Source organism: Anastrepha obliqua, chromosome 5, assembly GCF_027943255.1.
Source record: "Anastrepha obliqua isolate idAnaObli1 chromosome 5, idAnaObli1_1.0, whole genome shotgun sequence".
Lineage (NCBI taxonomy): Eukaryota > Metazoa > Arthropoda > Insecta > Diptera > Tephritidae > Anastrepha > Anastrepha obliqua.
The window spans coordinates 16,030,268-16,054,001 of record NC_072896.1 but is presented as its reverse complement, the minus strand read 5'-3'; the positions used below and the strand labels follow the sequence as shown (position 1 = coordinate 16,054,001).

The following is a 23,734-nucleotide window of genomic DNA, read 5'->3' as shown; positions in this document are numbered from 1 at the left end:
CATTTTTCTAATAGCGGTCGCCCCTCGGCAGGCAATGGCAAACCTCCGAGTGTATTTCTGCCATGAAAAAGCTCCTCATAAAAATATCTGCCGTTCGGAGTCGGCTTGAAACTGTAGGTCCCTCCATTTGTGGAACAAACACCAAGACGCACACCACAAATAGGAGGAGGAGCTCGGCCAAGCACCTAACAGAAGTGTACGCGCCAATTATTTATTTATTTTTATTATCATTTGTAGTTCTCACGCTCTTAAAAAATCACCTGATGTGACGTAAAAGACTTTTGTAATTATAGTACCACTAGCGTAACACGAAACACAACTGGTCCGTTTTACCACCATTTAGAACTAGTTTGGATCTAGTCTGAAAGTATGTACTTTTAAGCCTACGTTTTTCATGAAACTCTCGTATTTTTTTACCACAAGTTGCATACTGCCATATATCAATAAAAAGATAGCGTGACTCTCGCATCAAAAAGTAGCGTAAGGTTATTTTTTCGCTTCGCCGTTGAATGTTTATCTGGCTCCTACACCTGTTTTGGATGATTGGCCGAGCTCCTTCTCCTATTTATGGCTTGCGTCTTGTTGTCGTTCCACGAATGGAGGAACCTACTGTTTTAAGCCTACTCCGAACGGCAGATATTTTATATGAGGAGCTTTTTTCATGGCAGAAATACACTCGGAGGTTTGCCGTTCTATGCCGAGATACGCCCGCTATCAGAAAAAACGCGATTGCATGTAAGGTTTGCTTTTTCAATCAAAGTGTGGGATTTAGGTGATCGTGTAATATCCGTCGGGCAAGTTCATATGCTTTGCAGTTTGCTTTAATGTCTCTGTTCCTTTTTTCCTGTCAGATATCCATGTCCAATCGGGTATATCTGCACACCTGATACTTCAATTGATTCAAAAATGGTAAAAAATATACTCGATCTGCTCTTATATTATATTATTAAGTGCCCTCAACGCTTTATCGCTTGATTTCAATTATGGAATTAACAAACTGCGTACATAACAGCATAAATCTTTTTTGACCCGCTGCTCAGATTTGTCACACTGGTCGTAGTGATACTGAAAATTGTATCGAATTTTCTCTTTTTTACGCCTATTTTGGCACCCTATAACACATAGCTGGATTCTCGAATCGCAAACAAACACAAGAACTTTTCTTAGAGCGTAGTGTGACCTTTAAGCCGCCGTAGTAGACTATGACCGTAGGTGATCTATACATCTCGAGACGTGGGATTTATTAAAAACATTCTCCGAAAAATGATCAGAACTTTTCATTTCACCTAAAACTTGGTGTAGCAAAAACGCTATAAACCATGTTTTGAACTAAAGGTTCTGATCTAAATATAAATAATCTAAAATTTAAATTCTAATCTACAGTTCCGTTCTAAAAATTGATCGAAATTTATGAATTTGTGTAATTTTGTTTTGCTCGCTATAAATTTCTTACTAATTTTACCATAATTTAACATTTATGTTGTTTGCTTATTTTTTCTAGCCATAAATCATTTGTTATTACCCAAATTTAGTCATGGCAAAGCCATCGCTGTATCGGCCCACATTTTCCCTGCCGCTTGATCGCTGATATTATTTGTTCTTTATCAAACAATCGTTGATCAAACGTCGAGCTTGTCGCCAACCACTATCAGCTCACCAAACACACACAGGTACACACACACTTGTAGGTTTTAACGATCGTACATTTGGCATTCGCCTCGAATTCTAAGCTGCTAGCGAAAAGCTCCGCGATTAGTTATTTATCTACAGATACTAAAACCTTCTAGCGGCCTTCTAGGTAGTGTACATGTCAACGTACTCGGCGCAAATGTTTCGAACAGCAAATAAACGCAAACGAGGTACATATCTCTAATTTGGAAAAATAAATTTAAATTATTAGTACATACAGCTGTGTTCAAAATAATAAGAGCGCGATGAATTACCAAGTTTTAATAATTTTTATTTTGTAAATAACTATTTTTGTATGTAAATTTTTTGGAAAAAGTTCTTTCTAATAACGGTCACCCCTGCGGCAGGCAATAGCAAACCTCCTCTGCCATGAAAAAGCTTCTCACAAAAAACCATTGGCCGTTCGGAGTCAGCTTAAAACTGTAGGTCCCTCCATTTGTGGAACAACATCAAGACGTATACCACAAATACGAGGAGGAGATCTGCCAAACACTTAACAGAAGCGTACGTGACAATTATTTTTATTTTATTTTTTGTTTTTTTTTTTTTTTGTTTATTTTGTTTTAAATTTTTTTTATTTTTTTACAAATATAATATGGTGTTTATTTTTTTGCAATATTTTGTTTTCCATGCACTGTTTAAAATTTTCTTCCATTTAGAGCTCATGCTCGGTAGCCTCTTGGAAGAAAATGCTGAACACCTCAGCGAAAAAAAATTGTGAAAAATCTACAGTATTTTGTAGTCACTTAAAACTTGCATTTTGTTATACTAGAATTCATTGGGTTATAAAATTGTATACCCAGCATTTTTTTTTTAAATACTGAAAAAAGTAGGAAATGCCGAAGTTTTTTTTGAAATTTGTTAAATTACTGCGAATTTTTTACAAAGTTTGTGGCTTCGAGTTATGTTATTTTTGTTGTAGAATGCACTATACTTCTATAAAAACATAAAAAAATGCAATATAAAAAACTAATACTCATTACACATTATTTTGTACACAGGTGTACATGTATGTGTGTGCATATCACGCTGACAAAGCCAAAAATGTGGTCATAATAGTGTGGCTGGCTAATTCAGGTGAAAACAGCAACGAACTTGAACTTTTTTTTTGCCAAGTTTATGGCCACGTTTTCATAAACATATCATATAAATATTTACGTTGTAATACCGCCGACGTGGCGTATGAGTGATAAGCGGCAGTTCGAGTGAATGAAGAGAAAAAGAGAGAAATAAAAGCAAGTAATTTGCCGTCGTTGCTACTAAGCAGATGCTCACTTTGCGTATATAAGTGCATAGGCGTAAAGAAAACCTATATATGGATATATGTTTGTATGGCTGTGTGTATACATTTATGTATATATGTATGTATGTAAGTGCACTCACAAAGAAATTAGGTGATTATCAGTACAATAAACTTTAGTGCGCGTACACTATTGTGTTGTTGTTTTTATTGTTGCTGTTTAGTTTCAACGCTTATCTCGCTCTCCTCCAACTGTGTGAAGTGCGACAAAAACAAAACCATGCACACATTTGTTGTCACTGTAAAGTTGCGCAAATGTACTTACATATGTACATGTATGTATGTGTCTGTACCTATATGTTGTTTTTTATGCATGTAACATGTCTTGACTGCTATCTGACGCCCACTGGCCTTTGCTTTTTGTATTGAAGTTCAATAAATAAAAAAGCGAACTTGAGTTGCAAATACTCACTCGCATATAAATCTTTAAAGCTGTGTCGGCTTGTGGCCTCACAAGTGTCTTTCAAATAAACTAGACATGTTTATATTCGTATATCTATCGAAACAATTTTAATCGTTGCTGCGTTTTGCGATAAGCGAGAGCCCCCATTCTAATAGCAAACAAAACAGTAATTAATAATTTTTACTTGATACGCATAGATTATTTTTTCTGCACTTTCATCTCCTTTGATATTTTTATGCCTGATGTGGAAAAGCAGGCGTTTGTCTCCCTAAGCCAAGCCACTTGAATGCTATGATAAGGCTAGCGTTGATAAGATTGCACTGGTGAGTGTTTTTTTTGTTTGTTTTTGTTTCGGTTTTTTATTTGCCTATTGGTCGTCTGTGTTTTATGATGTTTATTGGTAATTTTTTTCTGCTCACAATCTGCTTTTTATGTTTCGATAAAGAGCGCTAATGAATAGTAATAGTATCATAAAATTCAAAAAATAAAAATGTAATAAAATAAAAAAAAATACAAAGAATAATAAAATAAAGAAAAAAATAAATTAAAGAAAATAAATAAAACAAAAAATACAAAAAAAAAACAAGAATTAAAAAATGTTAAATAAAAAAATGTAAAATCCAAAAAAAAAAAATAAAAAAATAAATGTAAAAAAAAAGTAATAAAATAAAGAAATAGAAATCAAGCAAAAAAAAAGAAACCAAAATATAAATTAAAAAAACAAAATAACAAGCAAAACAAACAAATAAAAAAAATGCAATAGAATAAACAAGCAAACAAAAATAAAAAATAAAAACAAAACAAAAACAATCACTTTGGCTTTGGTTTTAATAAATTACATGCATTAAATAAATACGGAATGGGTTAAAACTTTTTAGTTATCCGTTGCGGTTCAGTTAGCCCTCTTGCAGGTTTTTTGAAATATTGCTATTTAAAAAAAAAAAATAAAAAAACAGATATAATACATAATAATAATAAAAAAACCACGTTTTTGCGCGACATTTTTAAACTTCTCGCGCTTACTTTTTGGTTTTTCTTTTTACTTTTACCTAAACTATAGCAAATTTCATTAAACATGGGTTCTAGGCCTTTTCTTCCATAAAACAAAAATCAAGGAAGTTCTTTATTATTCTTGTGTGGAAGAAAATGTGGTCAAAACAAAAAATCCAAACCAAAAACAAAACTCTAGAAAATAAAATAAATAAATAAATAAAACAAGAAAACAAAAATAAAAATAAAAATAAAACAGCACTTCAGCTTTTGTTTTTAATAAATTTGACAAAATCTAAACCAAAAAAAACAAAAATCTAAAACCAACAAAAACAAAATCAAAACCGAACAAAAAACAAAAACCAATATCAAAACAAATATTAAATCAAAATCAAAAAAAAAAAAAACAAAAACAAATCAAAATAAAGAAAATGAAAATACAAAAAAAAAAAAATGAAAAAAAAGAAAATTTAAATAAAAAAAATGAAAATAAAAAAAAATGAAAATAAAAAAAATGAAAATAAAAAAAATGAAAATAAAAAAAAATGAAAATAAAAAAAATGAAAATAAATGAAAATAAAGAAAAAAATGAAGATAAAAAAAAATGAAATATCAGAATAAAAGAAAAATGAAAATAAACAAAAAATGAAAAATCAAAATAAAAGAAAAATGAAAAAAAATCAAAAAAAAAAATCAACGAACAAAAAATCAATCAACAAAATAGAACAAAAACGGAAAAAATCATAAACAAACAAAAAACATAATCAAAATCAAAACACAAAAAAAATCTATCAACAAAAAATTTTTTTTGTATCAAAACTAAAAAAAAAATTTTTAAAAGCAAACATTTTTTGTAGTCACTTAAAACTTGCACTTTGTTATACTGAAATTCAATGGGATATAAAACTACTTATCAAGAAAAAATCAAAACAATATGGTTAAAAAATTGAAAGTTTTGTTGGAATTTTGTACATAGTTTGAATCTTTTCATTATAAAATACTTCATGTGTTCTGAAGTATATTTTTATGAACCATTAAAAAAATAATGAAGAGCTTATAATTTTGCAATGGGGTACATATGAAAAGAAATTGTAGAGAAATAGTTTAGGGCAAGCAGTTGCTCGTAACTTCAACAAAAAAAAACAACACCAAACAAAAAAAAGAACAAAAAAAAAAGAACTAAAAAATCCTATATAAATCTGTACGAAATCATTTAAATACGTAAGCGATTTTGTTTTAGAATGAATTAAAATTCGTAGGTAAAAAAATTGTCTCATTTATCGCTTCTGAAGTGCTCCATCAGAAATAAAAATAAATTAAGTTAAATTTATATTAAATATAACCGATAACACGATCGTAAGCTCCCTCTGCCACTAATCGAAAGTTCGAACAAAATCGGTGCATTAATTTCAGAGATTAGCCGGAACACAAACATGCAAATAACAGATTAAAAAAAAGCGTTTCATTCAAAATCATTAAGCGCCACTTGAAATTTATTTATGTACTACATAAATTTATTAATGAGTAATAAAAATATAAATAAAGTGCATTCTTGCAGACTGAGTTCAGGGCAATGCTGGGGTCATTGACATCATCCACACAGAACTATGCAGTTACAGTTCTTTATCAGTTGTTGTAGTTTCTCAAAATAGCTGATTGCAGCGCTTGAACTAGGCGATAATGGATGTTAAGATGAACTACTCGTTGGTGCGATAGAAAACTCTTCTAGTCTGCCTTTAAAGCGGTAAAAATGCATGCCTATGAAGTTTATTCCAAAAATTTTTCGAGTAAAAAATCTCTCAAACAAAACAATGAATTGCTGTTTGAGTGAAACTGAGAAAAGTCACTCCGACATTTGTAACATTTTACTTACAGTTGCTAGCTGTTTACCTAAGGTTAGATGGAACGTTTTAAATTCACTAAAAAATAGAAGAAAATATTTAACAAAATATTAAACAATGACTGCGGGGCGGAGTGCCTGAAGTCATTTCAAAAAAGAGGCACTTATTTGCCGCACCCGGTGTGCAAATGCTGTAGGCGCGCGTTGACGTGAGCACCAAAACAGGCGAGGATCTTGAAAAGTTTTGGTTTTTTATTGTAAGTTTCTGCTTACTGAATATATTATATTAAGTTATTACTTTTATCGGGTGTTCTTTTATTTGTATAAAACTATCGATATTATATGTCCAGCCCTCCATTTTCGATACGTAACGATTCGCTGATGCAAAATGTATATTACTTTGGGATAATAACTTATCAGGCGGCTTTTACTTTCTCCCTACATTTCGCTTCCTATGTATTATTGTTTGAAATATCTATAAGATTTCCAACATAGGTACAAGTATATATTCAATAAGGAAAATATTTGGATACTTGCGATATTAAGAAATGCCAGTAAAGATGTATTAGAAAACACAAAAAAACATAAACGCTAAAAAAAACACTTTTTTCATGAATTTATTGTAGCGAAACGGTTCAAGTCAGTTTATTAAAAGTTGTTGCATATTATAAAGTAACATTTCAAGAATATTTGATAAAATTTTCATGTAAAAATATTGCAAAATGAGCGAATGAGAGCACATTTACGTAGACGTCTTTTCAAAAATACATTTTGCAGTAGTCAGCATATCTCAGCGTAGAATCATCTGAAATCAAAAAAATCGAATAATTTAGTTAAAGTATGAGTTAAACTTCCCCCCAACGTTTATTTTGATGATTTATTTTCATTTTCAGCCATTTGGTAGTCGTTTGAAGTAAAAAGTGATTTTTGACGAAAAAATGCCGCCATTTTGTAGGTGTAAAACCACCTTAATATAAAAAAAAAATGGCGAAAAAAAAACGTTGGGGGGAGGTTTTTTGTATGTAAAATATGTGTGCAAAATTTCAAAAGGATCGGTTGAGTAGTTTTCAAATGCCAATGACTACGCACTTTAAAAAAAGGTTCGAGAAAACCGCGTTTAAAGTTTGTAACGGACTACGCGCGCAACTGCTGCGTCTCGGCAGATGTTTGAGGCGGCTCGGCTTTATGCTCTATAACTTAAAAAGTTTTGCTCGGATTGACTTAAAATTTTAACACGGTATTTTTGAAATGTTTTACTACAATAACATGCAAAAAAAAATCGATTTTTATCCCTTACCCCCCCCTTAAAGCGCACCTACTGTATAGCTGTATCTAAAAAACTGTTATATTTCTCCTATTATTATTATTTTTTTTTTTTTGCACTTATTTTATTAGCTGATAATGTAGTTTTGCGCTGATTAGGACAAAAAAAAAAACAAAAAAATAAAAAAACGTCAAAATAATGTTGTTTATGCCTCTTAAAGTTCTACCCTTCTCTTTTAAGTAACAGCAACTCCCTTTTTTCTATAGCCTCTCTTAATTCATTTTCACTTCATTTACCCTTTTTCCTTCTTCTCAATTCGCTCCTCCTCCCTGTTAGCTTCCATATTCCACTCTGCTCATATCATTCCTATCGTCGTGTCCACCCACAATTGCAGCCTACAAAAGCGCACTCACACGAAATTCCTTCTCAACACCACACATTCGGACTCTTTTGCGTTCTTCTTCCCTGTTTGTCCCTACATCAAATAGAATTTAATTCTGTTTTATGTGGTTTTCGGCATTTCCTATTTGTATGTGGCTAAGTGCGTGTGTTTTGTTTTATTAGTATTGTTGCGTTTGTTTTTTTGCCTTTTGATTTGCAATTCGATTATCGCCGCTATTGCCGCCGTCATCGCCTATCTGCTTGCTATTCTGCCAATAATAGTTCATTCCACAAATCGTATCGACAAGCAGTGGATCGGAATCGGTTTGCCATTTCGTGTTCGAACAGCTGCTTTTTATATTTATATTCTAAATATTGTTTTGTACTTGTCTGTCTGACGCGGCCTGTTGTATGGCAGCTATCGCTGCGCGAGTCGTGCAAGTTGAGCAGAAAGAAAAATAATAAACCTATTGCAGCAAATTGATTTTCAAATTTTATGTCGCGGAAACTACTTTTCGTGTGTTGTGCATTTGTGACGCTTCTCTTTATAGCCAGTGAAAACATGAAATCAAGTGATTGAATTTTCGATTTAACGAATCGCTAGAAAAGTGAATGTTAAGCGGAGGAAATGAAATGAAATACAAAAGTGTGAGTTTGTTTGATCTGGCGACAATATATGGAAGTGCAAAGTAATTGAGATCTTGTATTAAATATTTACTTTATGGATTTAGGAGAGCTGGTGTAAAAAAATAGTTAAAAATAATATTTATATGTTTGTGATAATAAATTTTCTTATTTAATTTTCTAAATTTAATTTTAACTAATTTTCAATTAAAAATAAACTTCATTCTTGAACCAAAACGATGTGTGTCAAAGTTCCCAACTTTGTGCGAAATGCAGAAAAATTTATAAAATTTTCATCAAAATTTCCAACTTTTTAAGCGAAATTTTTATAAAACTTTTAAGTATGCAGTTATAGCACATGCAATTTAGTATGCCACAGTACCAGTTTTAAGTGACTACAAAATACCGTCAACTTGTGCTAATTTTTTTGACGAATTTTCTGCCCCCCAAAGTGCATACTCGAATATTTTTTATATGGAAGAGAGAGGTAAGCGCCGTACTAAAACTACTAAAATTCAATGCGCTATAAAAGTGCACCACCAGAAAAATGTTCAACAAGTCTGTTTAAAAAGTTCAAAGTTTTGATGAAATTTTAAATACTTCGAATTAATACTGGTTAGGGTAAGTAAATGCAACATAAACAATTTACTAGTGATAGAAAAAGAAAAAAATTGGGGGAAAAAAATTAAAAATTTGCTTGCTCAATATCTGTTCGTTAGGCAACGTAAAACAGCCTGAAAGCCCTCTCCACAAACCATCATAAGTTTAAGTGTAATGCAATCTCTTAACTGCTTAAGGGAACAGATACCTGTAAACGGCCATATTTTCCCTGATTTTCATATTTAAATGAAGAAGTCAATATATTTTTTTCAAAATTGGCATACAGTTTATACATTAAAATAATATAACAATTTTTTTTTATGGCGGAATTTTTTAAAATGGCGGATGTATACTCAATTCTTCCAGGAAGGCCACAGCGGTGCTTCTCAATCGGCGGGCATTGTAGCATCGGCGTCAGTGACGTGAATACAAAAAACCAAAAGTTTTTTTGGTTATTAATGTCATAATTTCTGTTTGAATTAAAAAAAAAATGGAACAAAAATTCGACGAATAAAATGTTTCAAAAAAAAAAAAAAAAATGAATTTTGGGGCGAATTTTCCTACTATTTTTGCTTCGAAAAAACAAAAAAAAAATGTTGTCAAAAATATTCGAAATCTTGAAACACATAGAAAGTAATATCATAAAAAAGATGTATGCAAAATTTTAGGGAGATCGGTCAATAACTTTTCGAGTTATCGTGTATGCCAATTCGAAAAATATAGTTTGGAGAAAATCACGTCTGAAGTTTGAATACATAAAACTTCAACCTCTCCCAGCGCTCGAAGGTAAAGTATAGAGTCGTCACGGTTGATGATCTATAATATAAAAAATACTTAAATTTACGTTCCCAAATTTTTTTGACATATTCTTAAAGGATTATATTAACATTTTATGGAAAAAAAAAAAAATTTTTTTCCAACTTTTACAGGTATCTGTCCCCTAAACTAAACTGCTCAAACTGCAAGGTGCTTCAAAACCCCCAAAAAGCTGTCAAAAAGTCCAATACACTAGTGAGATTTACTAAACGATCCGGTAAACTATTTTGAGCTTAAAGTGCTCTACCACTCCCTGCATTTCGTCACCTTCCGAAACCACGGAGAGGAAGAAAAAACTCTTTTTTTTTAGCTATTAGGTTTTTCAATAAGTTTTGCGGTTCGATTAGTAAAACACAATTTTATGGTTTGAAAGACACTTTGTTTTTCAGTATAGTCTCCCTAAACATCAATACACTTGTGCCAACGGGATTCCAATTTATCAATTCCGTCCCTGAAGTTAGAATCTGGAAGGGCTGCAAAATACGCTTCCACAGCTGTTATGAACTCTTTATTTGATAAAAACGCTTTTCACCTAAAAATTTTTTTTTTAGTTTGGAAACAGTTGGAAGTCGCTAGGGGCCAAATCTGGTGAATAAGGTGAATGCTGCAATAATTCGAAGTTTGATTCATAGATTTTAAAAATCGTCAAAATGCTCTTGTGACTCCGTGCATTGCCCTGATGAAAGCTAATTTTTTTTCGTTTGCAATCTGGGTATTTTTTCACGAATTTTTTCTTTCAGCTGGTCTAAAAGTGTCCAATAATATTCAGAATTTATGATTTTACCAGTTTGCAAGTAATTCACAAACAAATTTTCTTTCGCATACCAAAAAACTGATCCTAACATCTTCTTGACCGACTTTTGAACACGAACTCGTTTCGGAGCCAAAGAACCAGGTTCAAACCATTCTATAGTCTCTTGTTTTGATTAAGGGTCATGGTGTTGGACCCAAGTCTCATCTATAGTGATGAATCGATGCACAAAATCCACCTTATCCTCTCGAAAACGCTCTAAATGTTGCTGAGAAAGTCGCATTTGAATGTGTTTGTTAATTGATTATTAATTTATAGCGAAAAATCCTTATACACTTTCAACATTCGTTCATAAATTGTCTTTACTTTTAAAACTTCCAAAAATATTAACTCAAACTCTGCACGATACCTGATTTTTTCCATTGTAGAAAATGCTATGACACGTCTATACTAAATGGCTTGTAAACAGAAAATGAATTGATGGATTGAAATGGAACTTCACATATGTTCAGATGAAGAGTGCATCACCAAAAAAAAAATTTTTTTTGACTAGTCGTAACGCCCTTAATATCGATACCGCAATACTCATTGAACAACCTATTCTAGCCACTGGTCCTGGGTCACGGTCCTTAACGTTATCGCATTCACATCTTTCTGGGACTCGTGTGGGGAAAACAGAATTGGGGTGTAATGTAATCTAGCTCTATATATGTTGCCGCAAGCATTGCGCGAAATCTCGAGTACCCAAATGCGAAATCTTTCCAGGGTAGGCTTGTATTCAGTCTGATTGCTTAGCAGTTGGCCTCAAAATTGCCAAAGATATCTATGAGGAGAAGGTCTAATCTATATATATAAAAATGAATTCCTGTTCGTTAGTCTCGCTAAAACTCGAGAACGGCTGAACGGATTTATCTTATCTTGGTCTTGAATTATTCGTGGAGGTCTAGGGAAGGTTTAAAAGGTGAGAAAAATTCGAATAAAGATATAGGTCAAAACGTGGACCGGGTAACCTTCCGACGTGTATGTACAATATGGGTATCAAATGGAAGCTGTTGGTAAATGCTTTAGTTCAGAGTATTTTTCATGCCGCTCTGTGACTAGGGTCTCGAGGTAGAGACCAAAACGTGGACCCTAGAATGTGTTTGTACAATATGGATATCAAATTGAAGCTGTTGGTGAATGCTTTAGTACAGAGTATTTTTCATGCCGCTCCGTGACTGGGGTCTCGAGATATAGGTCAAAACGTGGACCCGGGCAACCTTTGGTTGTGTATGTACAATATGGGTATCAAATGAAAGCTGTTGATAAGTGCTTTAATACGGGGTAATTTTCATACCTATTGATGACTAGGGTCTCGAAATATATGCCAAAACGTGGGCCCGCCGTGTCTTTAAACCGAATTAAACCAAACTTACACACATTGTTAAGGAGGTATTGAAGATGGTTTCCGTATAGTTTGGATACCTATTGGTAGATAGGGTCTCGAGATATAGGTCAAAACGTGGACCCGGGTAACCTTCGGATGTGTATGTACAATATGGGTATCAAATGGAAGCTCTTGGTGAATGCTTTAGTTCAGATTATTTCCATCCGCTCCTTGACTAGGGTCTCGAGATAGAGAAACGTGGACCCGCCGTGTCTTTGCACCGAATTAAACCAAACTAACGCAGTTAAGTAAGTATTGAAAATGGGTTCCGTAAAGTTTGGTTGTAATTCGGAGCACTGGCAACGGGTACAGCGTTCTTTTGATCCAGCCATAATGTCGCTTACTTTTTTAACGCTTGGGGCGGAATTGAACTGTCAAATTGACAGTGTGAGTTACAATGTGTCAATATTTCTTTCTGATTTGGATGCCTTAAGGAAAAAACGTAAGTACAATATGTAAAAATTGTTTGTGAATTTTTTTGGAGTGGATTTTGGAACAGTGAATAACTTCTTACGAAATTTGAGAATTTAATGTAAAATCCGGATGAAATTATGTGTGAATGAAATTTTTTTCGTTTTTTTTTTTTTGAAAAATATAAATGGATAATGGTTAAAAAAGCTCCAATGCTTAATAAAACATATAAATTGAAACGAGAAATTCATGGATGATCAGGAAAAAAGACGATTGTTTCTTAGTTATTTATATGCGTTGATTTGAAATTTAAAAACAATCTTCTTTTTTCCTGATTTTCAATTTATATTTTATATTTACTCAAAAACAAAAAGAAAAACGAAAAATATTGTTTATGCCAAAGCGCTTGATTAAAGAATAAAGAAATAAATAATATGAAAACCATATATTTGCTGTTCTAAACCATATCTATTCTATTTTAGTGTGCCCAGCGAAGGGGGCCGGGTTTGCTAGTGGAGTATAAAAAGTTTGGGGAGAAAACAACGCTTCTACGATAAGCATGGATGCTGCTCTTTGTACCCTTTTACAAAAAAGTGTATCCTTTCCAGAAGAAAAAGCTGACAGACAGTTAGTGTTCGCCTAAGAGAGGGCGGTATTCGGTTAATAGAGGGGTCTGTTAGGAGAGGTTACACTGTATATAAATTAGATAAATATATTTTTTATTAAATTTATGCGTAGTTATATGTTTGAGTTATGTAAATATGGGTGATAGTCTCCAGTAGGATTCTCACCATTACCATGCCTCTGAGTGTTTATTTGACCGGGTGTGATATGTAGCAGACAGGTTTTTCACAGTCCAAAGATCTTAGTTTCATCTGCAGTGAGTCAAAAATTAGTTGAATTCAAAGTAAATTCTGCCTGACTGCTCTTCGTCGATTTTGAATTATTTCTCTTCAACTAAGTAGCCCACCGGTACAAAAAAATATTCTGATAAATCACAGCTTGATTTAACTGGCTGGGCAGGGTTCTCTCGAAGCATAATTTTAAAGTCAAGTGTGCCTCTAGCCATTATTGGATACCTAGACTGAGCGGTAAACAATGTCTCATGCATACATTGTCTTTCCTTTAAATGTTTACATGCCAAACGAAGTAGAACCTTCGAGATGATCCTCTATTTCGAGCCTTATTCAGGTTGGTTTGGAGAGGGGAATGCCCCAAAGGTGTCACTATTTTCCAATAACAGGGTTAGAGCAGTCCACTTTGATACCAATTTTTTTTTTTTTTTTTTTTTTTTTTTTTGGTGGAGGTTGAGGTAGAGTTCAAAATGCCTTCGCACTTACAGCGACCGTCGTCTACTGCGTCGTGTGGTGTTGCCACTAAAACGATCCCTCCTCTCCTTCTTTGGAGACACCCTTCCCAGAACTGCTTTCTATATTACTCCGGGAAGGCCCAGAACGGCATCCATTAGGGACCAATTTTATTCACCCGTGTCTGAGTCCACCACATTTGTAGCCAGCTTTCATGCTATAGGCTCGTCTTCTTGTGCCTCTATCTGGGCGGCTTCACTTGTGTTTCATTACCGCGTTCCAGCTGTCCCCACGTTCGAGCATTTTGCTGAATGTTGCTCGGCGCGATGTCGCCAATCTGCTCCCTCACAGCAATTCCTTCCGCGAGCCATCTGTCACAACTAAAAAACGTGTGTTCAGCGTCTTCGCTCGGTGCTGCGCAGTATATGCACTTGAGATCGGTTACCTTGCCCATACGGTATAGGTAACTCCGGACGTATCCCTGGCCCGAGAGGAACTGAGTTAAGAAGTAGTTCACTTCGCCGAAGTTCCTTTGCACCCATTTGTCAATTGATGGAATAAGTTTCGCCGTCCATCTGTCACTCGGTTCAGTGTCCCATCGGCTTTGCCACCGCAGCAAACGGTTAGACCATTAGACACACTATAGTACCTTCACTTTCGTGTATGAGAGTGAAATAATGAGGCGAACTAAAAGATTTCTATGATGATAATTGAGGTTTAGGAATCAGCACATTTTAATCTGGCTCAAAAATTCGAGATTCCGGGTCATATCTGCAAAGTCATTAACTGCATAAATCAATAAAGGCCTGAGAATGAATATTTGAAGCATTCCGACACGGTGCAGTTCTTATGAAACATAAAATTTTCTAGCTAAGCCTTTTCCACTCTGTGAGTACGTATGCTAAAATTTTAATAACGCAAATTTCGAAAAGAGTCTAGTGTTATAAGACAAACATTATCAAAGATTATTTTATATTAGTTAAATTCTCTCGTGCTCGAACAGAGCGCTATCGAGCCTTAATGGAATGCTCACTCGCTGTGACTAAAAGCCTGTTGAAAGTTTATTTTTTCGTAAAAGTTCTTGGCCTCGTTTTGTGTGCACTCGTGCTCCCATTATTCAAGACCTCCAAAAAAGAAAAAAATAAAATGAATATCGAAGAACTTTCAAATTCTATGAAAGTTGCAGCAGCTGACTTTTATGAACATCGCAAAAAATCTCAATTGTTCACGCATACAAAAGTAAAAGTTTGTATGTATGTCAATGTCTCCGATCAAACATTAACAGCATGTGAGTTTCATTTTAAAACAATTTTTCTACTTCCAAAAACAAAGCAAAAAATCGTTTGAACAATTGCCAGTTCTGGGGCGTAACCCTTTCGTTTCAAGGGCATTTTGTGAATTTTCACATAAAAAACAAGCAAAATTGGATATACCGCTTTTTGCAATTCGAATTAAAAATTCATTACATTGCCTTGGCTGCTTTTTAGCTGATGAAAATTGTTGACTCAAATGGCACAAGGGATGATCGTCTTCTGGTAGCATCAATACTCCTGGACTCACGCTCTTTTCCGCTTACTCTGCTTGCTATTACAAATGGAAATTGTTTTCATTTCCGTTTTGTCGTTAGCCCACATTCTGCATTTAACCACTTGCAAATTTTACGAGCTCAATTGCACAATAAAAAAGCCTCAAATTGAAATGACGAAATTTAAATGTATTTTTTATGTAAACATCGCAAATGTTTGTTGATGTACTTGTAGATGAGCGTGTAGAGTAGAAGCGTATTTGAGGGGCTATTTCCTCCGCTAGTTTGTGAAGTCCCATCGTGAAGTGGTGATGAGACTGAGCTGAAGTGGAAAGCTTTTGAGGATGAGAGGGATAAAAATGCTAAATTTGAATTTAATGATGGAGAAAATAAAGTTGGTGTTATAAAAAAATTCAAAAAAAAAAAAAAAAAAATGTAGTAATAATTATAATAATAATAATAAAAATAACTAATAAAGGGTGGTTAAGTTTCAAGGGCCGGTGTTGATTTTGAATAAAATACAATTTTTTTTTTAGGAAATTGTCATTTCTCTTTGTTATGATAATATTGATACTTCTCAATTACGTATGCAACAAAAACGTTTAGGTGTGGTTCGCATTCAACATCGGCCCTTGAAATTTAACCACCCTGTATAATAATATTTAAAAATAAAAATAATTAGAATAATAATAATAAAAATATTTAGAATAATACAAATACATAAAATATACATATATTTTGCGGCCGGGTTAGTTTCGTCAGTAGCGCAAAGCGGTTAACATAACCGTAATATGAGCGGATCGGCCGTTCACCTTTTACTTGTTTCCCTTTCCTGTTTGTTCTTTCCCTTTGAATAGTAACAAAATTTATGAATTTCTAATTCTCGTCTAAGTGAGTCCTCTTATTCGAGGAGACAACATTTCAGCGAACTTAGCGAGCAAACCGTACCATATTTCACCTAAATCGGAAAAACCTAACCATGCAAATTTCATCGTCTAAATATACCAAGTAAATGCTCAGACTTTTTTGCTTGACTTTATTTATATTTTCTTAACTGTAGGTACCTCCATTTGTAGCACACCATCAAGACGCACACCACAAATTGGAAAAGGAGTTCAGGCAAACACCCAAAGACGCGCGTGTACACTATTTATATATAAAGAAGAATATATTTCTTTAAACAAAAGGCCATTTAAAATATTTTTGCATCTATTCCTATCGCTAACTATCCCCATTTCTATAAATATGACAGCGCAGTTGACGCTCTCAGCTTCGCCGCTTTTCACTTCACGCGAAAATCACCTTTTAGTAGTTATAAAAGTGTCATACCTTTGGAGACCTTTTAAAAGTTTGTGCAACACTTTTAATGAACTTGAGCGCAAAGTTAATTTGTTGCACACAAAATGCACTTTGAAAAGCTTAGCCAAAGTATGCTCATTAAGGTAGATAAAGTAAGACAGCAGGCCAAGCAAATGGGTGCTAAGGAAAAAATTTACAAAAGTCTAAGGATAAACTCGGTTATTTTTATATGAAAAATAAAACTTTAAAAGCAGCTTTCACATAACTGTAATCGCGCTTAGTGCCTGTGCGAAATATCTTTCACTTACTGCCTGCTGCTGGTGTGTTTAAGTGTTTTCCAAATAGTTTAAATAAATAACTGTAAGCATGCAGCCAATGGCAGCTTGCATTAAAGTGCTCGATTTCACTCTCGCCGCTGATCTTGCGAGCACTGCGCGACTGACTTCCCTAGTAACCTTTAAACTTTGTGCACTTTGTTTTTCTGAAAAAAAAAAATGGACGTATGTACATATACGAGTATGCATAAAAAGCAGCAGCAGAAGCTTCAACGGCACACATTTCCCCAACATCCTTGGCAGCGAAATTGCTTGCATAGTGAAGCGGAAGGCAAGGAAGCACCACTACTTGCACAGTAACACAAGTATGCACAAGTGTAGGTACACTCCTTTATTTTTGCACATTTTTGGCAAGCATTCTCTAAGAATGTCGGTCTGTCGTAAGACCGGTTACACACATTTCTGCTACAATTTACATTCATTTACTTTTGGTTTTTTCGTGTTTTGTTTTTTTTTGGTTTTGTAGTTTCTGCTCCCTGGTTTTGATTTTTTGCGCAACAATTGCGGAGACTCTGTGTCACCTGGCCAAATGCCAAATGGGTGGTCCGTTCATTGAAGCATTGAGTGCATGGCAAATGATGGTAAGAGCAAAGAGAATACATCTCAATAGTCTATGTGCAGCACAAAGCACAAGGAATGCCACATTGCATTAGTAGGATGCTACAACAAAAAGGATACAAAGTTTACACACGCGAATCATTAAAAACGCTTTAAATTTGGAATCTAGTAACCAATTGCTTCTGTCATTGCGCGTGTCTGTAGTCAACCGTTACTTCGGACAAACAATTCTGGAAGTCTTAATATGCGCGAGAAAAGAAAAAAAAACATAATTTTTTCATGTACATTTTTTCTATGAAGGCTTCATTTAGATTGGTAGTGAACTTAGCGTTGATACTTATACGAGTTGTGGCTATTCAGTAAGGAGACTAAAGCTGTAAAACGCTTTATTTCGATTTAATATATTTTAATTTATTATTAACTTAATATTTTTTTTGTGCTTACATTGTAACTAGTTAATATTGTAAATTATAAACTAACGAACAATTCGGATTTAATTTTGTGCAATACAACTAAATTTAATAATGCTCTGCCCAAGGCTTGCAGAAAAGTGCGCTACTGCGTGAGTTGGTGCGGTTTTTTTTCGCTTCAGCCTTTCTTTCCACTTACCGGGATCAATTAGGGATAAGGCTTCTCTATTTACATGGTGGCGTAGTCTTTCCATATGAGACTTAGCGTTTATGTTGATCGAAGTGGCAACTGATGCGATGCCAAGGTCGTGTTCGATATCAGTGTTGCGGACGTACCAAAATGCAGTAACAGCGCATCGTAGTACCTTATTTTGGAATCTTTGTATATATTTTATATTGGTTGAGCTTGAGCAGCCCCATAGCTGGATCATATAGGTCCAAATTGGTTTAAGCACCTGCTTATATAAAAGAATTTTATTGTATAAGGGATAAGTCTGATTGGTTGCCCATAAGCCAGTACATATTTCTAAATCTGATTTCTAACTGTTCTTTTTTTTCTTTTTAACGTGTGCATTCTATCATATCTAAGCTTGGTATCTAGTGTCATACGTAAGTATTTGGCGTTGATGTGATACGGGATTTGCACGCCGTTTATGTATAGTGGCAGATATTGGATTTTCTTCTGTGTGAAGTCTAAATGAACCGATTTTGTTTCATTTAGTTTTATGCGCCATTTAATAATCCACTCTGAAATAAATCTAAAGTATATGAAAGTGAAGATGGAGAAAAAGAAGCAAACGAGGAAAAATAAAAAAAAATAAAAAATAAAAGACAACGAATAAAGAAACTTTACTCAGGATACTCATCACTTTCATATCATATTTTACATTAATTTTTCTTACTCTCTTCAGTACGAAATTTGTTACTCATTCATACACTGTGCGGTATTCTTTGTTTTTCATTAGATAATAGCGGTTAGTTATTCTATTGCTTTTTCGCTAATTGTCTAAATGTCGACTGATATTTGTTCCAATGAGTCATGCTTTCATGCTACTAAAACAAAAATAACAATTAGTTATTGAACAAATATGAAGAAATTGCAATTACAGTTTGCCATACAGTTGCGGACATACAAAGTGGGACACTATAAAATGCAGGTGTTTTTCATAATATGATAGAAGTGCTTATGTATTTACTAGTGATAATATTTTGAGATATTTTTTTAATAGTTGTTTTTTTTTGTAAATAATTTGTTTTTTTTTGTAAATAATTTGTTTTTTTTTGTAAATAATTTGTTTTTTTTTGTTTTTTAATAATTCTTTTTTAAATTATTTTTATTTAAATAAATTTTTTTCTGTATAATTTTTTTTACTAAGTTGTTTTTTATAATTTTGTTTTTTGTAAATAACTTGTTTTGTTTTAAATAATTCTGTTTTATATAATTTTTTTTAAATAAATTTGTTTTTTTTAAATTAAAAATTTTATAATTTTGTTTTTTTGTAAATAGCTTGGTCTTTATAATTTATTTTTGTAAATAACTTGTTGTTTTGTTTTTTAAATAATTTTTTTCTATGTAATTTTTTTTACTAAGTGGTTTTTTATAATTTTTTTTGTAAATAACTTGGTTTTTATAATTTTCTTTTGTAAATAACTTGTTTTTTGTTAAATAATTCTGTTTTATATCATTTTTATTTAAATAAATTTCATTTTTTAATATTTAAAAAAAGAAAATTTTTTAATTTTTTGATTTTTTTTTAGTAAGTTGCCTTTTATAAATTGTAAATAACTTGATTTTTTTTTAATAATTCTGTTTTATATTATCATTTTTATTTAAATAAATTTTTTTTTAATAAGTTGTTTTTTATAATTTTTTTTTACTAAAAAGTTTTTTATAATTTTTTTTTTTTTTTAAATAACTTTGTTTTTTTAATAATTCTATTTTATATAATTTTTATTTAAATAAATTTATTTTTTAATATATAAAATTGTTTTTTATAATTTTTTTTGTAAATAACTTTTTTTTTTAATAATTCTATTTTATATAATTTTTATTTAAATAAATTTCTTTTTTAATATTTAAAAATGTTAAATTTTTTAATACATTTTTGTTTTAATTTTTTTTTAATAAGTTTTTTTTTATAATGTTTTTTATAAGTTGTTTTTTATAATTTGTTTTTAATTTTTTTTTAATACTTTTTTTAATAACTTTTTTTTAAATAATTTTTTTTAATAACTTTTTTTTGTAATAATTCGTTCTTATATAACTTTTTTCAAATATTTTTTTTTTCTCTTCTTTTCATCTAATTAAACCTTTTCATATTATTATCATTATTATTATGGAAGGATTCTGAGTATTTCTCTGAACCCAACTTTCTCAAAAAATCTGTTCTATTGAGTTTTACGCCCTCATCTGGTAAAATATGTATAGCCAGGTGTTTGTCCCGCAGATGCATCGGTGCTGGGCATCCTTCATAACGATATATTTTTCTCATTCAAAGAAAAATTGTTTTACGTGGGCAGTCCTAAAACCAACGCGCAATGCCGCTCTGTGCGATTTAAATTGTATATAGGGAGTCGTTTGGAGGACAGACCCTACGTTATGTAGTGGACACTTAAACCGAATGCAGTAGAGGGAACCCACTAAATCTCCCTCTCTTAAAGTCACGGCCTTCTCCATTCAGTATTTCCTAAACAGAGTGGCTTTCCTCTTTCTTGGACAACAGGTACCAAACGTACCGAATACTCTTAGGGCTGAGGTGTTAGCGACTATTCGTTTGGCATGAGCTAAACACTAGATCCGTTGTATTATATGTTTATTTTATGCATAATGAATTGAAAAAGTGTGGCTTTTGTTCGAAGAGAGTAGATTTTATATACTAATTTTCTATGTAGATTGCTATATTGTGCAATTACTTAACTATAATTATTTATGGTAGTATACCGACGATTCGAACCAGCTCCTTAGCAGGAAGCAATTGTGCGCCTTCCTCCTCTAGTAGCTATGAGCCCAGGATTCTGTGTCTCGTGTGACCTAATGCCTCACAGTTGATGATTAAGTGTTCCATAGACTCCTCTTCATCACAGTAGAATCTACATAAATTAGTGCCAGATAGTCGTATTGCATCAAAGTGTTTACTACAGGCGAAGAGACCTGCTAGTGCTCCACAGAGTAATCTGAGGCTCTTTTTATCTAGGATTAGGGCAGATTTTGCTCTATAGGCATTCAAGTTCAAAAACTTTTTGGAGTGATTAAGGCCGCTTTTTTGCCGTTCCAGTGTTCATTGATTTTAGTTTGGTTTGTTTTTTTTTTGGTTTCCTGTTTTATATTACTTTTGTTAAAGCCGAAAAATGGGATTGGTGCAATAAATAGCTCTTCTGCCCCTTTTTTGGCAAAATTTGTAGTAGAACTTGTTGAAAAGTAATCTGAGTGAATTTCAAAATTTAAAGCAATTCTTTTAATAAGGAGCTAAGGCTGATTTCCAAGTAACAGAAGTTTTCTACCTCAGAACTATTATAACTGACTACTGGATATATTCTTCAAAACTCAATAATACTGTTCGTTCAAATTTTTAGTGCCCGCTCCAACTGTGCCTCTGACTGATGTTAGTCATTTACAATAACAATGCATGCCTTATGTGTGCGACTGTATTTGTCAATTTTTTCACCAGACTCAACTTGCGTATTAACTCAATGTTCGGCATTTCCCTTGAAATTGTTTCCCTTTCTTCTTCCCTTTTTTTCTTGTTTTAGCCGTTTTTACGCGATGTTTGCTGCGTATTTTAGTTAATTGTATTCGTTGTTTACGTTTTTTTTTTGTTTCCTAAATTTCGCTCGATTTCATTTAGTTGTTTACACATTAATTTTCAGGCTGCCAATCAAGTAAAAATAATTGCTAAAACGGCGGCAACAAATTTGCTTGCTGACATCCGAAAGAAATGGAAGAGTACAATACGACTGAAAATAAATCGTACAATATATAATACATATTATGTATGTGTGTATGCAGATAATTATTTATATTTGGTATAAGAATACCACCACGGGCGCTCTACTATGACGACAGTCCAAGCTCAGTTAATCGTACTACGAGTACTTATGTATGTATGTAAGTGTATGTTTTTATGTATTTATGTCGCTGTGTTAACGGCGGCAGCACTAGAGCGTGTGACTATAGCGAATTGTCTTACGTAGCGGCTATAATTGCACTCATTACGTCATTACCTGGCGCGTCGCTGCTCATCACTCTACAACCACACATACACTTGGCTCTACCTCCTACAACGATGTGAAGCGAAAATATATGAAAAATTGTTAACTAAATGAAATTATCAAATTTAGTGGCGACAGCACTTTGTTGTCACATTGCCAACAGCTGTGACGTTTCAGTGCTCTTCCGGCGATTGAATTGCAGAACTTTGATGGATTGATCGATGAGTGGCCACTTTTTTTTAAGTTTATGGATTTTATATACCTGCATGGGCTCTTTTATTTTCTATTAGAGGAGTAAAGTTAAGATTCGACTGTCGTCTACTACCTTTGCTGGTGTTCCATGACGTTGGAGATTATACCTGCTGCACGTATAGTTGTAATGAAAATTAAGATAGTATTTTCGATATATTTTTAATTTTTATTTTAATTTGTTTTTAATTTTTTTTTTCTTATTATTATTTTTATTTTATTTTATTTTTTTTTTTGTATTCTTTTTTATATTTTTTTTTTAATTTTTTTTTGTAAATATATTTTTTTTTCGTCGTAATTTTTTTCCAAAGTTGAATCTGTACTCACCATTGGATCTGCACCCGTTTATTTAAATTGCAGTCGCATGCTATGCTACGTACCCTTACCCTTCCATATCATTTTCCATATCCATTTTCATAAAAAGCTTACAACTTTAAAATTAAGAATTAGAATTTAGAAAAAAATAAGTGAAATTTTGTGGATATGCAGTTTGTAGCCCATTTAGTTTACATTTTCTTCCTTACAACGAATTGGCTTTTGTTGTTGTTGCTGTCGCTTCTCTGCGAAAGTGCAAACCTGCAGGTTTGCTTTCTAATTGGAAAATCTTTGGTTGAAAGGTAGGTTTAGGCTTACAGCTCGCTCGTATTCTACCTAGAATTTTATTTAATCACGCTAGCCTGCTTTTAACGTCACCCACATGCGGAAAACTTTTTTTTATGCATAACTTAAATTAACAAATTTTCTCCTGAGAAGGTAAGCGGAGCGCTACCGTGATTGATGGTACCTTGACTGTTGTGGTGTTACTCGAGTGAGAAAAACTCAAAAATAAATTTTGGTTTCATCTTAATTTTATCAAATAGTATAATATTTCCAGTACAGTAGCAGCCCGAATAACAGCAGCGCGATATATGTATATCAAAGTTTTGGCTATTTATTTATTTTTGAAATTTTTTATTCCTTTATATTTTTTTTATATATGAAATTTGTTACATTGTTTTATATTTTACATATTTTTACATATAATATATTTTTGTATTTTTATTTATTTTATATTTTCATATTTTATATTTTTTTATACTTTATATTTTCTATTTTATATATTTTTTATTTTTATATATTAATTATATATTATTTTTTTTTTATTTTATATTTTGTATCTATTTTTTTATATTTTATTTTATTAGAAAAATGTAATGTAATTAGTTCATACTGGAAGAAAAACCATATATGTAACTCTCTCTTGAGAAATTTCTGGGTATTATACCATTCAATTTCGTTATAATATTGTGTCGGCTTAAAAAAGCACACGATTCGTGTTGATTTTTGATACTGTTGTTTTCTGTATTT

General features: G+C 32.6%; 1 long non-coding RNA gene across 1 annotated transcript in view; it reads left to right on the top strand.

Moving 5' to 3' along the window:
• Positions 1 to 1,540: 1,540 nt before the first annotated feature.
• The window catches only part of LOC129248657 (uncharacterized), an 81,601-nt gene continuing 59,407 nt past the window's right edge, over positions 1,541 to 23,734 (top strand). Inside the window, exon 1 of the long non-coding RNA XR_008582634.1 lies at positions 1,541 to 1,859. This is a non-coding gene — a long non-coding RNA (uncharacterized LOC129248657). The remainder of the gene's footprint in view (positions 1,860 to 23,734) is intronic.